The following is a 14,490-nucleotide window of genomic DNA, read 5'->3' as shown; positions in this document are numbered from 1 at the left end:
GTAGGCAAGATCAACAACATCAAAGGTCCAACCTCACATAGGTTGATGCATTGCTCCAGCAGTTGAGACTGCTACTCCAAGGTGGGACTAAACAAAGCTGTTGCTCAAGCCTGAAGGAGATGCAGGCTGTCGCAGTAGAATCGAACAAATGAAACGCCCAAAGACCAATGGAGTTTCTCACAATTGCACACTATTAGAGCATTTAACACCTTTGCATGAGATTTCTGGTTCGAAAAAATGTAGGCTATCAGTTTTATTGTACTAGTAGTTTCTGCCCAGGAAACAAAACATCTCTGAAAGTTTTTTCAAGTTTATGAAAATCAGCTGTCTCAGCAAAGTTTAGCACAAGATTGAGAAAAGTTGCATACAAAAGAATGAACGTTGCAACCAAGGGAATAGATTGGCATCCCAGAAATCAGATGTCTCTAGCGCAATTGCACGAATAGAACGAGGGCATTGCAGTTCTGATCTCTAACCACATCGATTTGCAGATTGATGGTCGGTGCAGGGGAACTTGATCACATCGCGTCGAGCACGCCGCGACCGTAGAGCTCAATGGCGTGGCGCATGTTGCTGGCGGCCTCGACCGCCTCGCCGGCCTCGGCCACGGCTCTGCGAAGGAGCTCCTCGGCCTCCTGCGATGTGGCGGCGTCCCACCACAGCAACCCGAGGACGTAGTCTACGCACGACGACGCCGACCACATGAGGTCGAGGGCAGCGCGCCCGTGGCGCCCGGCGTCGGCGCGCGATCCCTCCCAGGACTGCGACGGCGGCCCAGTGCTGAGGCCAAGCTGGAGGCCGGCGAGGAGGAGGAGATTGGCCACCTCGTCGTTGGTCGTGAGGACGCGGGACACCGCGGTGTGTGCCGCGACCAGCGCGCGAAGCGCTGCGCTGTACGTGTCGGCGGCGGCCTTCTTGGCGGCGGAGGACCTCACGGCGCTGACGCACTTGCGGAGCTCGGCGTGGGCCGCCTCGAGCTCCGGGAGGTCGGCGCATCCGCGTAGCAGCGCGGCTGGAGCGGAGCACGCCAGGGCCTTCCACGCCTTGTCGTGTACCTCCTCCCGCTTGGCGCTGGGGTGCTCCGAGGCCGCCGCCGCTGGGCGCGTGTTGGAGTGGGCGCTGCGGTGCAGGGGACGATGGGGAGGCGCGAGGCCGCCGCCGCGGCTCTGGTGGCGGCGAGAAACTCGGCGCGGAAGTAGATGTCAGGGAGGTCGCCGCAGGCAACCAGACGTGCCGCGGCTCCCAGGTGGCCGCGCGAGAGAGCCACGTCGTCGTAGGCGGTGCCGGCCGTGCCCTGGCCTCGCGCACCCTCGGTCGGGCCTGCTGCTCCACAGAGTCGTCGCCGCGCATACGCCGGCGCGCGAGGAGCTCGACGGTCCCAAGGCCTGTGAGCAGGATGGCAAGCTGCTTGCCCGCCGAGGCAAGCTTGCCCTCCGACTCTCCGATCAGCGAGACAGCGCGATCGGCGTCACCGCCGCGCAGAGGCGATGCGAGTGCGAGGTCGAAGGTGGCGGTGGCGGTGGCGAGGTCGCCGCGGGCGGCGGCGGCGAGGGCACGCGAATCCTCGAAGCGCTCCCAGAAGAGAGGCTTCCACGGCAGCGCAGAAGCCATCTCTCTCTCTCTCTCTCTGGCGCGCGTGGTGGTTCTTCTGTTGCGAAAACTTTCCGGCGGCGTCTCCCGTCCCGGTGTTCTTGTCGTTAAGCGAAGTAGCCGGCTGCCAGGTGCCAGGCTGGCGGGGTGGACCCCATGGCCGTAACCGACTATCCATCCCGGCGTCGAGGTGAAAACCTGCGCGCGGTAGAAAATTAGGTGGGAGTTGGTGAAATTATTTGGAGAGTGGAGTTACTCTTTCAGGAGCAAGTGGAGATCAACGGAAGTCAGGAGCAAGCGAATAATTCCAGACTTTTTTTTCGCCAATACGTAGAGCCTGTGTATTTTTCATTAAAAAAAATGAGGAAATAGAATTACATGGGCCGGTGCATCTTGCAGCATGTACGTGACATGGCATATGCCCTAGTGCACCTGAGCAGAGGAAAAGGGGTTGCTCAGCTCCAAGAACAAGAGGCTCCAAGAACAGTAGGTTCTCATCGTGGTGGCTCCGGCTTTGGCCCATAACCGCGCCTCGTCCTTGAGCTCGTAGACGAGTGAGGAGACGGAAGGTTGTTGGTTGTCGAAGATGCACCTGCTGCGGTGCTTCTGAGTGGACCAGGACGTGAGCATGATGCTGGAGGAAGGAACTCGGCGATGTGTGGGGCATGCGAGCAGGTAGACTATCCACCATTCAGAAAACGTCGTCGGGAGAGTGGCCATGGAGCGGCACCATGAGAGCACCTCATGCCACACCTGACGGGAGAGGCGACAGTCAACGAGCAGATGCTGCATGTCCAAGAGTGTCATGGATATCCTGCACCCAGGCATGACAAGACAACCCCTGTCATAAAGTGCGATCTCGGCGCCTGCGCTTAGGAACGTGCTTGTACATACAAGATGAAATGACGACATCAAGGGCCATCGGCTATAGTACAAGAGAGAAAAGGGGACATGAGGCGATTGTACATAAACGATGCATCTGTGAGGAAAGATGCATGTTTACTTAATGCACACATGCAACTACTAGTGACAATTGCTAATCCTAATGACTATTCATTAATTAACATGAGGTCTATGCTCGACTTGGGTGTCCTAGGTGCCTCGTGGTGGCATGGGTAAGCTACCGAACGAAAGCTCCGCACTTTCTCATCTACGCCGGCGGTGCCCGTGGGTGTCACTCCTCTTGAGGACATCATTGTGTGGTTCGAGCGAGGGTTTCGGGTGAAGACCCTCATCCGTCTCGTACTCGGGACCGGTGACACTTTGCGCCCTTTCCCCTTCCGAGGGCATTGTCTTGGAGTTTAGGTATCCTACTGTGTGGAGTATTTAGAAAAAAAACTCACAATTCGTGGAACCGTGCCTACAAACTATCACTTTACAAATTTGTGCCGAAAACTACCATTTTCTCACTAGTCCTTAACTAAAAACTATCAAATCTGAAAAGAGCCTGATTTGACTCTTTTAAACGCGTTTCTGATAGAGTTGGCCCACACATAAGCGGGTCAAAAAGCAATTGGGTTCCTAGTTTTTTTAAAAAGCAATCCAGTTCTCCAGCGACTGGAGGGGGCCGGCGGCTGCGTGCGCGCGTGTGAGGAGGCACTAGGATGCGCGACGCGCGCGCTGGCCACGGCTGTGGGTCGCGGCGGCCTGGTCCGGCGTGAGGGCCCTGGCGGCGTGGCGAGGAGGCCCGTGCTTTGGCCGTTCTGCTCAGGCGCGGCGTGGATCTGGCGAGGCGAGCTCGCGGCGGCCCTGCGAGCTGCGCGTGCTCCGGGCGTGCCATCGAGCCCGGCTGCGTCAGGCGAGGGAGGATCCTGCTCGCGCTGCTGCGGCGGGCCGGCTGCTCGAGCGGCTGCGCAAGGGCTGTGCGCGCGGCTGCGTGTGCGCGTGCAGCGGTGGGGCTGCGACGAGGTGCGACTGTGCAGCGCGGCGGGGCTGCACGAGAGGAGGAGCTCGTGCCCGTGCTGCTGCTGCACGAGAAGGAGAGGAGGCAGAGGAGAAGGAGACGAAGAGGAGGCAGTGGAGAAGGAGAAGAGGGGCTGGGCTGTTGCTGCTCGGCGAGCTGCTGCAGCAAGGAGAAGTAGAGGAGCACGAGCACCGCCGCCACGACGCTTGCCGCTTGCTGGCCGGCTGGCTTGCGTGCGTGCCGCCGCCGCCGTCGCCGCGAGCGTGCTAGCCAGTCGTGCTGGGCCTCGCCAAGGACTGGATTGCTTTTTTGGAAAAAAAAATCTAGGGACCCGATTGCTTTTTTAGCCCGCTTATATGTGGGCCAACTCTGTCAGAAACGCGCTTAAAAGAGCCAAATCGGGCTCTTTTTAGACTTGGTAGTTTTTAGTCAAGGATTAGTGAGAAAATGGTAGTTTTCGGCATAAATTTGTAAAGTGGTAATTCGTAGGCACGGTTCCACGAATTGTGGTGGTTTTTTGCTAAATACTCTAGTGTGTGTGGTGGCATTGTATTGAGACCTTCCTGCGTTAGTACTTGACATCATAGTCGCATGTGAGTGTGGTGTCCGGTTATCCCGAGATTTGCTTTGTAAGAGTGTGACGCCCTCGATTCAATCATACACTAATCATACACGCAAATGTGTACGATCAAGATCAAGGACTCACGGAAAGATATCACAACACAACTCTAGACACAAATTAAAATAATACAAGCTTTATATTACAAGGCAGGGGCCTCGAAGGCTCGAATACATAAGCTCGAATACACAAGAGTCAGCGGAAGCGACAATATCTGAGTACAGACATGAGTTAAACAAGATTGCCTTAAGAAGGCTAGCACAAAAGCAACAACGATCGAAAAGGCAAGGCCTCCTGCCTGGGAGCCTCCTAACTACTCCTAGTCGTCTGCGGTCTTCACGTAGTAGTAGGCATCCTTCGGGTAGTAGTAGTCATCAGTGACGTCATCTGGCTCCTGGGACCCGTCATCTGGTCGCAACAATCGGGTATGGGGAAAAAATTAGCAAAGCAACCGTGAGTACTCATCCAAAGTACTCGCAAGACATACATCAGATCTAAACTAAGTATGCATCTGTATCAAAGGAATGGGTTGTATCTGTGGACTAAACTACAGAATGCCAGAAGGGAAGGGAAAAGCCTAGCCTATCGAAGACTAGCATCTTCTGGAAACCACCATCTTGCAGCAACCGGAGGGAGTAGAGCAGCATAAAGTAAAGTAGTAGAAGTGTTATCAACCTCAGCCAGAGATCCTTTCTCGACTCCCTGTGAGAAAGCAATCCCAGAGCCATACTATCCAGTTATCTTCTCATATCCAAGTCTCATTACAATCCATTTCTCATCACAAGTATCCAGTTCTAGTTGTATCGATCGGGATACAACTCCAAGTGCCCGTTACCGTAGGACAGGCTATCGATAGATGTTTTCTTCCCTGCAGGGGTGCACCAACTTACTCACGACGCTCGATTAACTTCGGCCGGACACACTCTTGGGTCATGCCCGGCCACGGCCAAACAATACGCCGCAACCCGACCTAGGCTTAATAGAGAGGCCAGCACACCGGACTAAACCTATGCCCCCAGGGGTCATGGGCCATCTCCCCGGGAACTCCTGCACGTTGCGTACGCGGCCGATGAGCAGACCTAGCTACCTTCTTCAACAAGGTAGGTGCTTACCAGTCCAACCCGGCGCGCGCCGCTCAGTCGCTGACGTCTATTAAGCTTCGGCTGATGTATATGACGCAGAACGCCCATACTATGCCCACGTGATGGTTAGTGCTATCAGGCCAGAGGCCCCTCGGATCAAATATCCAAATCTTAGTGGATTAGGAACGCGCGGTAACGAGCAGAGACTCACGATCGATGTGACCCCGTCGCCCCGCCTCGAGTACTTGCGGCAAGGGCTAAGAATGCCCGGCCACGCCTCGTAAGTATCTCGCGGGCACCTTCCAGGTCAATCCAACTCCACATCACTCGCAATTAAGCTCGCGCGGGTACCACTCAGGGTCGACTCGTCTTTAGTAATATGGTTCAGTGCAAAGTCATAGTAACCATAGTAACTGTGTGTCTAACACCAAGGGGAAAACCCGAGGAATCACCCCCGGTGAATTCCACTCGATGTTGTCATCAAGGTGAACGTAAGAGGATCCACCCTCGAGGTTCACGTTTGATGGGTTGCACGACAGAGCCATAACGGAAGTGGTTAAGGAGGAAATCACCCTCGATGACCGCGACTATAAAGCTACACTTCGGAGATCTCATCAGGAGTGATGTAAGAGGTTCCACCCTCGGCACTCGATGGTAACTCTGCAGAGTCATACAACTAGGGGGGTGATGTGCGGTGTCAGGGCCTGGACGTCGATCACGTTGATCGAGTCATCGAACATAAAGCGGGGCAACTTGGACAAGGTGGGGGTCACTGATGGATCACTAACCATCCTATACTAAGCAGTTTAGGATAAGCAGGTAAGGTAAGAAAGCAGGTAACAACAACAGGCTATGCATCAGAGTAGGATCATACAGAAAGCAGTAGCAGTTCTAATGCAAGCATGAGAGGGAAAGAAATGGGCGATATCGAAATGCTCAAGGGGGGTTTGCTTGCCTGGTTGCTCTGGCAAGGAGGGGTCTGTTGGGGAACGTAGTAATTTCAAAAAAATTCCTACGCACACGCAAGATCATGGTGATGCATAGCAACGAGAGGGGAGAGTGATGTCTACGTACCCTCGTAGACCGAAAGAAGAAGCATTATATCAACGCGGTTGATGTAGTTGTACGTCTTCACGATCCGACCGATCCAAGCACCGAAACTACGGCACCTCCGAGTTTCAGCACACGTTCAGCTCGATGACGATCCCCGGGCTCCGATCCAGCAAAGTGTCGGGGAAGAGTTCCGTCAGTACGACGGCGTGGTGACGATCTTGATGTTCAACTATCGTAGGGCTTCGCCTAAGCACCACTACAATATTATCGAGGATTATGGTGGAAGGGGCACCGCACACGGCTAAGAAAACGATCACGTGGATCAACTTGTGTGTCTAAGGGTGCCCCTGGCCCTGTATATAAAGGAGCAAGGGGAGGAGGCCGGCTAGCCCTATTGGCGCGCCAAGGAGGAGTCCTCCTCCTAGTAGGAGTAGGACTCCTACTAGGAGGGGGAAGGAAGTGGAGAGGGAGAAGGAAAGGGGGGGGGGCGCCACCCCCCTCTCCTAGTCCAATTCGGACCAAGGGGGAGAGGAGGTGCGCGGCCCACCCTGGCTGCCCTTCTCTCTTTCCACTAAAGCCCATATGGCCCATTACTTCTCCCGGGGGGGGGTCGGTAACCCTCCGACACTCCGGTTTTCTCCGAAATCACCCGGAACAATTCCGGTGTCCGAATATAGTCGTCCAATATATCATTCTTTATGTCTCAACCATTTAGAGACTCCTCGTGATGTCCGTGATCACATCCGGGACTCCGAACTAACTTCGGTACATCAAAACTAATAAACTCATAATATAACTGTCATTGAAACCTTAAGCGTGCGGACCCTACGGGTTCGAGAACAATGTAGACATGACCGAGACACGTCTCCGGTCAATAACCAATAGCGGAACCTGGATGCTCATATTGGCTCCCACATATTCTACGAAGATCTTTTATCGGTCAGACCGCATAACAACATACGTTGTTCCCTTTGTCATCGGTATGTTTACTTGCCCGAGATTCGATCGTCGGTATCTCAATACCTAGTTCAATCTCGTTACCGGCAAGACTCTTTACTCGTTTCGTAATACATCATCTCGCAACTAACTCATTAGTTGCAATGCTTGCAAGGCTTATGTGATGTGTATTACCGAGAAGGCCCAGAGATACCTCTCCGACAATCGGAGTGACAAATCCTAATCTCGAAATACGCCAACCCAACATGTACCCTTGGAGACACATGTAGAGCTCCTCTATAATCATCCAGTTACGTTGTGACGTTTGGTAGCACACAAAGTGTTCCTCCAGTAAACGGGAGTTGCATAATCTCATAGTCATCGGAACATGTATAAGTTATGAAGAAAGCAATAGCAACATACTAAACAATCAGGTGCTAAGCTAATGGAATGGGTCATGTCAATCACATCATTCTCCTAATAATGTGATCTCATTAATCAAATGACAACACATGTCTATGGTTAGGAGACATAGCCATCTTTGATTAATGAGCTAGTCAAGTAGAGGCATACTAGTGACGTTTAGTTTGTCTATGTATTCACACAAGTATTATGTTTCCGGATAATACAATTCTAGCATGAATAATAAACATTTATCATGATATAAGGAAATAAAATAATAACATTATTATTGCCTCTATGGCATATTTCCTTCAGTCTTCCACTTGCACTAGAGTCAATAATCTAGATTACACAGTAATGATTCTAACACCCATGGAGCTTTGGTGCTGATCATGTTTTGCTCGTGGAAGAGGCTTAGTCAACGGGTCTGCAACATTCAGATCCGTATGTATCTTGCAAATCTCTATGTCTCCCACCTGGACTAGATGTCGGATGGAATTGTAGCGTCTCTTGATGTGCTTGGTTCTCTTGTGAAATCTGGATTCCTTTGCCAAGGCAATTGCACCAGTATTGTCACAAAAGATTTTCATTGGACCCGATGCACTAGGTATGACACCTAGATCGGATATGAACTCCTTCATCCAGACTCCTTCATTTGCTGCTTCCGAAGCAGCTATGTACTCCGCTTCACATGTAGATCCCGCCACAACGCTTTGTTTAGAACTGCACCAACTGACAGCTCCACCGTTTAATGTAAATACGTATCCGGTTTGCGATTTAGAATCGTCCGGATCAGTGTCGAAGCTTGCATCAACGTAACCATTTACGATGAGCTCTTTTTCACCTCCATATATGAGAAACATATCCTTAGTCCTTTTCAGGTATTTCAGGATGTTCTTGACCGCTGTCCAATGATCCACTCCTGGATTACTTTGGTACCTCCCTGCTAGACTTATAGCAAGACATACATTAGGTCTGGTACACAGCATTGCATACATGATAGAGCCTATGGCTAAAGCATAGGGAACATCTTTCATTTTCTCACTATCTTCTGCATTGGTCGGGCATTGAGTCTTACTCAATTTCACACCTTGTAACACAGGCAAGAATCCTTTCTTTGCTTGATCCATTTTGAACTTTTTCAAAATTTTGTCAAGGTATGTGCTTTGTGAAAGTCCAATTAAGCGTCTTGATCTATCTCTATAGATCTTAATGCCCAATATGTAAGCAGCTTCACCGAGGTCTTTCATTAAAAAACTCTTATTCAAGTATCCCTTTATGCTATCCAAAAATTCTATATCATTTCCGATTAGTAATATGTCATCTACATATAATACCAGAAATGCTACAGAGCTCCCACTCACTTTCTTGTAAATACAGGCTTCTCCAAAAGTCTGTACAAAACCAAATGCTTTGATCACACTATTAAAGCGTTTATTCCAACTCCGAGAGGCTTGCACCAGTCCATAAATGGATTGCTGGAGCTTGCACACTTTGTTAGCTCCCTTTGGATCGACAAAACCTTCCGGCTGCATCATATACAACTCTTCTTCCAGAAATCCATTCAGGAATGCAGTTTTGACATCCATCTGCCAAATTTCATAATCATAAAATGCGGCAATTGCTAACATGATTCGAACAGACTTAAGCATCGCTACGGGTGAGAAGGTCTCATCGTAGTCAATCCCTTGAACTTGTCGAAAACCTTTTGCGACAAGTCGAGCTTTGTAGACAGTAACATTACCGTCAGCATCAGTCTTCTTCTTGAAGATCCATTTATTCTCAATTGCTTGCCGATCATTGGGCAAGTCAACGAAAGTCCATACTTTGTTTTCATACATGGATCCTATCTCAGATTTCATGGCCTCAAGCCATTTTGCGGAATCTGGGCTCATCATCGCTTCTTCATAGTTCGTAGGTTCATCATGATCTAGTAGCATGACTTCCAGAACAGGATTACCGTACCACTCTGGTGCGGACCTTACTCTGGTTGATCAACGAGGTTCAGTAGTATCTTGTTCTGAAGTTTCATGATCATCATCATTAGCTTCCTCACTAATTGGTGTAGGTGTCACAGAAACTGGTTTCTGTGATGTACTACTTTCCAATAAGGGAGAAGGTACAGTTACCTCGTCAAGTTCAACTTTCCTCCCACTCACTTCTTTCGAGAGAAACTCCTTCTCTAGAAAGGATCCATTCTTAGCGACAAATGTCTTGCCTTCGGATCTGTGATAGAAGGTGTACCCAACTGTTTCTTTTGGGTATCCTATGAAGGCACATTTCTCCGATTTGGGTTCGAGCTTATCAGGTTGAAGTTTCTTCACATAAGCATCGCAGCCCCAAACTTTTAGAAACGACAACTTTGGTTTCTTGCCAAACCACAGTTCATAAGGCGTCGTCTCAACGGATTTTGATGGTGCCCTATTTAACGTGAATGCGGCTGTCTCTAGAGCATAACCCCAAAACGATAGCGGTAAGTTTGTAAGAGACATCATAGATCGCACCATATCAAGTAAAGTACGATTACGACGTTCGGACACACCATTACGCTATGATGTTCCGGGTGGCGTGAGTTGCGAAACTATTCCGCATTGTTTCAAATGTAGACCAAACTCGTAACTCAAATATTCTCCTCCATGATCAGATCGTAGAAACTTTATTTTCTTGTTACGATGATTTTCAACTTCACTCTGAAATTCTTTGAACTTTCCAAATGTTTCAGACTTATGTTTTATTAAGGAGATATACCCATATCTACTTAAATCATCTGTGAAGGTGAGAAAATAACGATATCCGCCACGAGCTTCAACATTCATTGGACCACATACATCTGTATGTATGATTTCCAACAAATCTGTTGCTCTCTCCATAGTACCGGAGAACGGTGTTTTAGTCATCTTGCCCATGAGGCACGGTTCGCAAGTACCAAGTGATTCATAATCAAGTGGTTCCAAAAGTCCATCAGTATGGAGTTTCTTCATGCGTTTTACACCGATATGACCTAAACGGTAGTGCCACAAATAAGTTGCACTATCATTATCAACTCTGCATCTTTTGGCTTCAACATTATGAATATGTGTATCACTACAATCGAGATTCATCAAAAATAGACCACTCTTTAAGGGTGCATGACCATAAAAGATGTTACTCATGTAAATAGAACAACCATTATTCTCTGATTTAAATGAATAACCGTCTCGCATCAAACAAGATCCAGATATAATGTTCATGCTCAACGCTGGCACCAAATAACAATTATTTAGGTCTAATACTAATCCCGATGGTAGATGTAGAGGTAGCGTGCCGACCGCGATCACATCGACTTTGGAACCATTTCCCACGCGCATCATCACCTCGTCCTTCGCCAGTGTTCGCTTATTCCGTAGTCCCTGTTTCAAGTTGCAAATATTAGCAACAGAACCAGTATCAAATACCCAGGTGCTACTGCGAGCTCTAGTAAGGTACACATCAATAACATGTATATCACATATACCTTTGTTCACCTTGCCATCCTTCTTATCCGCCAAATACTTCGGGCAGTTCTGCTTCCAGTGACCAGTCTGCTTGCAGTAGAAGCACTCAGTTTCAGGCTTAGGTCCAGACTTGGGTTTCTTCTCTTGAGTAGCAACTTGCTTGCTGTTCTTTTTGAAGTTCCCCTTCTTCTTCCCTTTGCCCTTTTTCTTGAAACCAGTGGTCTTGTTGACCATCAACACTTGATGCTCCTTTTTGATTTCTACCTCCGAAGCTTTTAGCATTGCGAAGAGCTCGGGAATAGTCTTATTCATCCCTTGCATATTATAGTTCATCATGAAGCTCTTGTAGCTAGGTGGCAGTGACTGGAGAATTCTGTCAATGACGCAATCATTTGGAAGATTAACTCCCAATTGAATCAAGTGATTATTATACCCAGACATTTTGAGTATATGCTCACTGACATAACTGTTCTCCTCCATCTTGCAGCTATAGAACTTATTGGAGACTTCATATCTCTCAATCCGGGCATTTGCTTGAAATATTAACTTAAACTCCTGAAACATCTCATATGCTCCATGACGTTCAAAACATCGTTGAAGTCCCGATTCTAAGCCGTAAAGCATGGAACACTGAACTATCGAGTAGTCATTAGCTTTGCTCTGCCAGACGTTCATAACATCTGGTGTTGCTCCAGCAGCAGGCCTGGCACCCAGCGGTGCTTCCAGGACGTAATTCTTCTGTGCAGCAATGAGGATAATCCTCAAGTTACGGACCCAGTCCGTGTAATTGCTACAATCATCTTTCAACTTTGCTTTCTCAAGGAACGCATTAAAATTCAACGGAACAACAGCACGGGCCATCTATCTACAATCAAACATAAACAAGCAAGATACTATCAGGTACTAAGTTCATGATAAATTTAAGTTCAATTAATCATATTACTTAAGAACTCCCACTTAGAAAGACATCCCTCTAATCTTCTAAGTGATTACGTGATCCAAATCAACTAAACCATAACCGATCATCACGTGAAATGGAGTAGTTTTCAATGGTGAACATCGCTATGTTGATCATATCTACTATATGATTCACGCTCGACCTTTCGGTCTCAGTGTTCCGAGGTCATATCTGCATATGCTAGGCTCGTCAAATTTAACCTGAGTATTCTGCATGTGCAAAACTGGCTTGCACCCGTTGTAGATGGACGTAGAGCTTATCACACCCGATCATCACATGGTGTCTGGGCACGATGAACTTTGGCAATGGTGCATACTCAGGGAGAACACTTTTTTTATCTTGAAATTTAGTGAGAGATCATCTTATAATGCTACCGTCAATCAAAGCAAGATAAGATGCATAAAAGATAAACATCACATGCAATCAATATAAGTGATATGATATGGTCATCATCATCTTGTGCTTGTGATCTCCATCTTCGGAGCATCGTCATGATCACCATCGTCACCGGCGCGACACCTTGATCACCATCGTAGCATCGTTGTCGTCTCGCCAATCTTATGCTTCCATGACTATCGCTACCGCTTAGTGATAAAGTAAAGCATTACAGCGTAATTGCATTGCATACAATAAAGCGACAACCATATGGATCCTGCCAGTTGCCGATAACTTGGTTACAAAACATGATCATCTCATACAATAAAATTTAGCATCATGTCTTGACCACATCACAACATGCCCTGCAAAAACAAATTAGACGTCCTCTACTTTGTTGTTGCAAGTTTTACGTGGCTGCTACGGGTTTAAGCAAGAACTAATCTTACCTATGCATCAAAACCACAATGATAGTTTGTCAAGTTGGTGCTGTTTTAACCTTCACAAGGACCGGGCATAGCCACACTCGGTTCAACTAAAGTTGGAGAAACTGATACCCGCTAGCCACCTTTGTGCAAAGCACGTCGGGAGAACCGGTCTCGCGTAAGCGTACGCGTAATGTCGGTCCGGGCCGCTTCATCCAATAATACCGCCGAACCAAAGTATGACATGTTGGTAAGCAGTATGACTTATATCGCCCACAACTCACTTGTGTTCTACTCGTGCATATAACATCAACACATAAAACCTAGGCTCGGATGCCACTGTTGGGGAACGTAGTAATTTCAAAAAATTTCCTACGCACACACAATATCATGGTGATGCATAGCAACGAGAGGGGAGAGTGATGTCTACGTACCCTCATAGACCAAAAGCGGAAGCGTTATATCAACGCGGTTGATGTAGTCGTACGTCTTCACGATCCGACCGATCCAAGCACCGAAACTACGACTGTTGGGGAACGTAGCAGAAATTCAAAATTTTCCTACGTGTCACCAAGATCTATCTATGGAGAAACCAGCAACGAGGGGAAGGAGAGTGCATCTACATACCCTTGTAGATCGCTAAGCGGAAGCGTTCAAGAGAACGGGGTTGAAGGAGTCGTACTCGTCGTGATCCAAATCATCGGAGATCCTAGTGCCGAACGGACGGCACCTCCGCGTTCAACACACGTACAGCCCGGTGACGTCTCCCATGCCTTGATCCAGCAAGGAGAGAGGGAGAGGTTGAGGAAGACTCCATCCAGCAGCAGCACGACGGCGTGGTGGTGGTGGAGGAGCGTGGTACTCCAGCAGGGCTTCACCAAGCACCGCAAGAGACGAGGAGGGAGAGGGGTAGGGCTGCGCCAAGAAGGAGAGGAACTCGTGTGTCTTGGGCAGCCCAAACCTCAAGTATATATAGGGGGAGGGGAGGGGCTGCGCCCCCACCTAGGGTTCCCTCCCTAGGGGTGGCGGCAGCCCCCAGATCCCATCTGGGTGGCGGCCAGGTGGAGGGGAGAGGGAGGCGCACCAGGCATGGGCCCTAAGGCCCATCTGCCCTTAGGGTTTGCCCCCCCTCCTCCCCTTAGGCGCCTTGGGCCCTTGTGGGGGGGGGGGGCGCACCAGCCCACCTGAGGCTGGTCCCCTCCCACACTTGGCCCATGCAGCCCTCCGGGGCTTGTGGCCCCACTTGGTGGACCCCCGGGACCCTCCCGGTGGTCCCGGTATGTTACCGATAAACCCCGAAACTTTTCCGGTGACCAAAACAGGACTTCCCATATATAAATCTTTACCTCCGGACCATTCCGGAACTCCTCGTGACGTCCGGGATCTCATCCGGGACTCCGAACAACATTCGGTAACCACGTATATCTATTCCTTATAACCCTAGCGTCATCGAACCTTGAGTGTGTAGACCCTACGGGTTCGGGAACCATGCAGACATGACCGAGATAACTCTCCGGTCAATAACCAACAGCGGGATCTAGATGCCCATGTTGGCTTCCACATGTTCCACGATGATCTCATTGGATGAACCACGATGTCAAGGACTTAATCAATCCCGTATACAATTCCCTTTGTCTAGCGGTACGATACTTGCCCGAGATTCGATCGTCGGTA

This window comes from Triticum urartu, chromosome 3A (genome assembly GCF_056163025.1).
Source record: "Triticum urartu cultivar PI428250 chromosome 3A, HENAU_Tu73, whole genome shotgun sequence".
Lineage (NCBI taxonomy): Eukaryota > Viridiplantae > Streptophyta > Magnoliopsida > Poales > Poaceae > Triticum > Triticum urartu.
Note: the sequence above shows the minus strand (reverse complement) of the source record.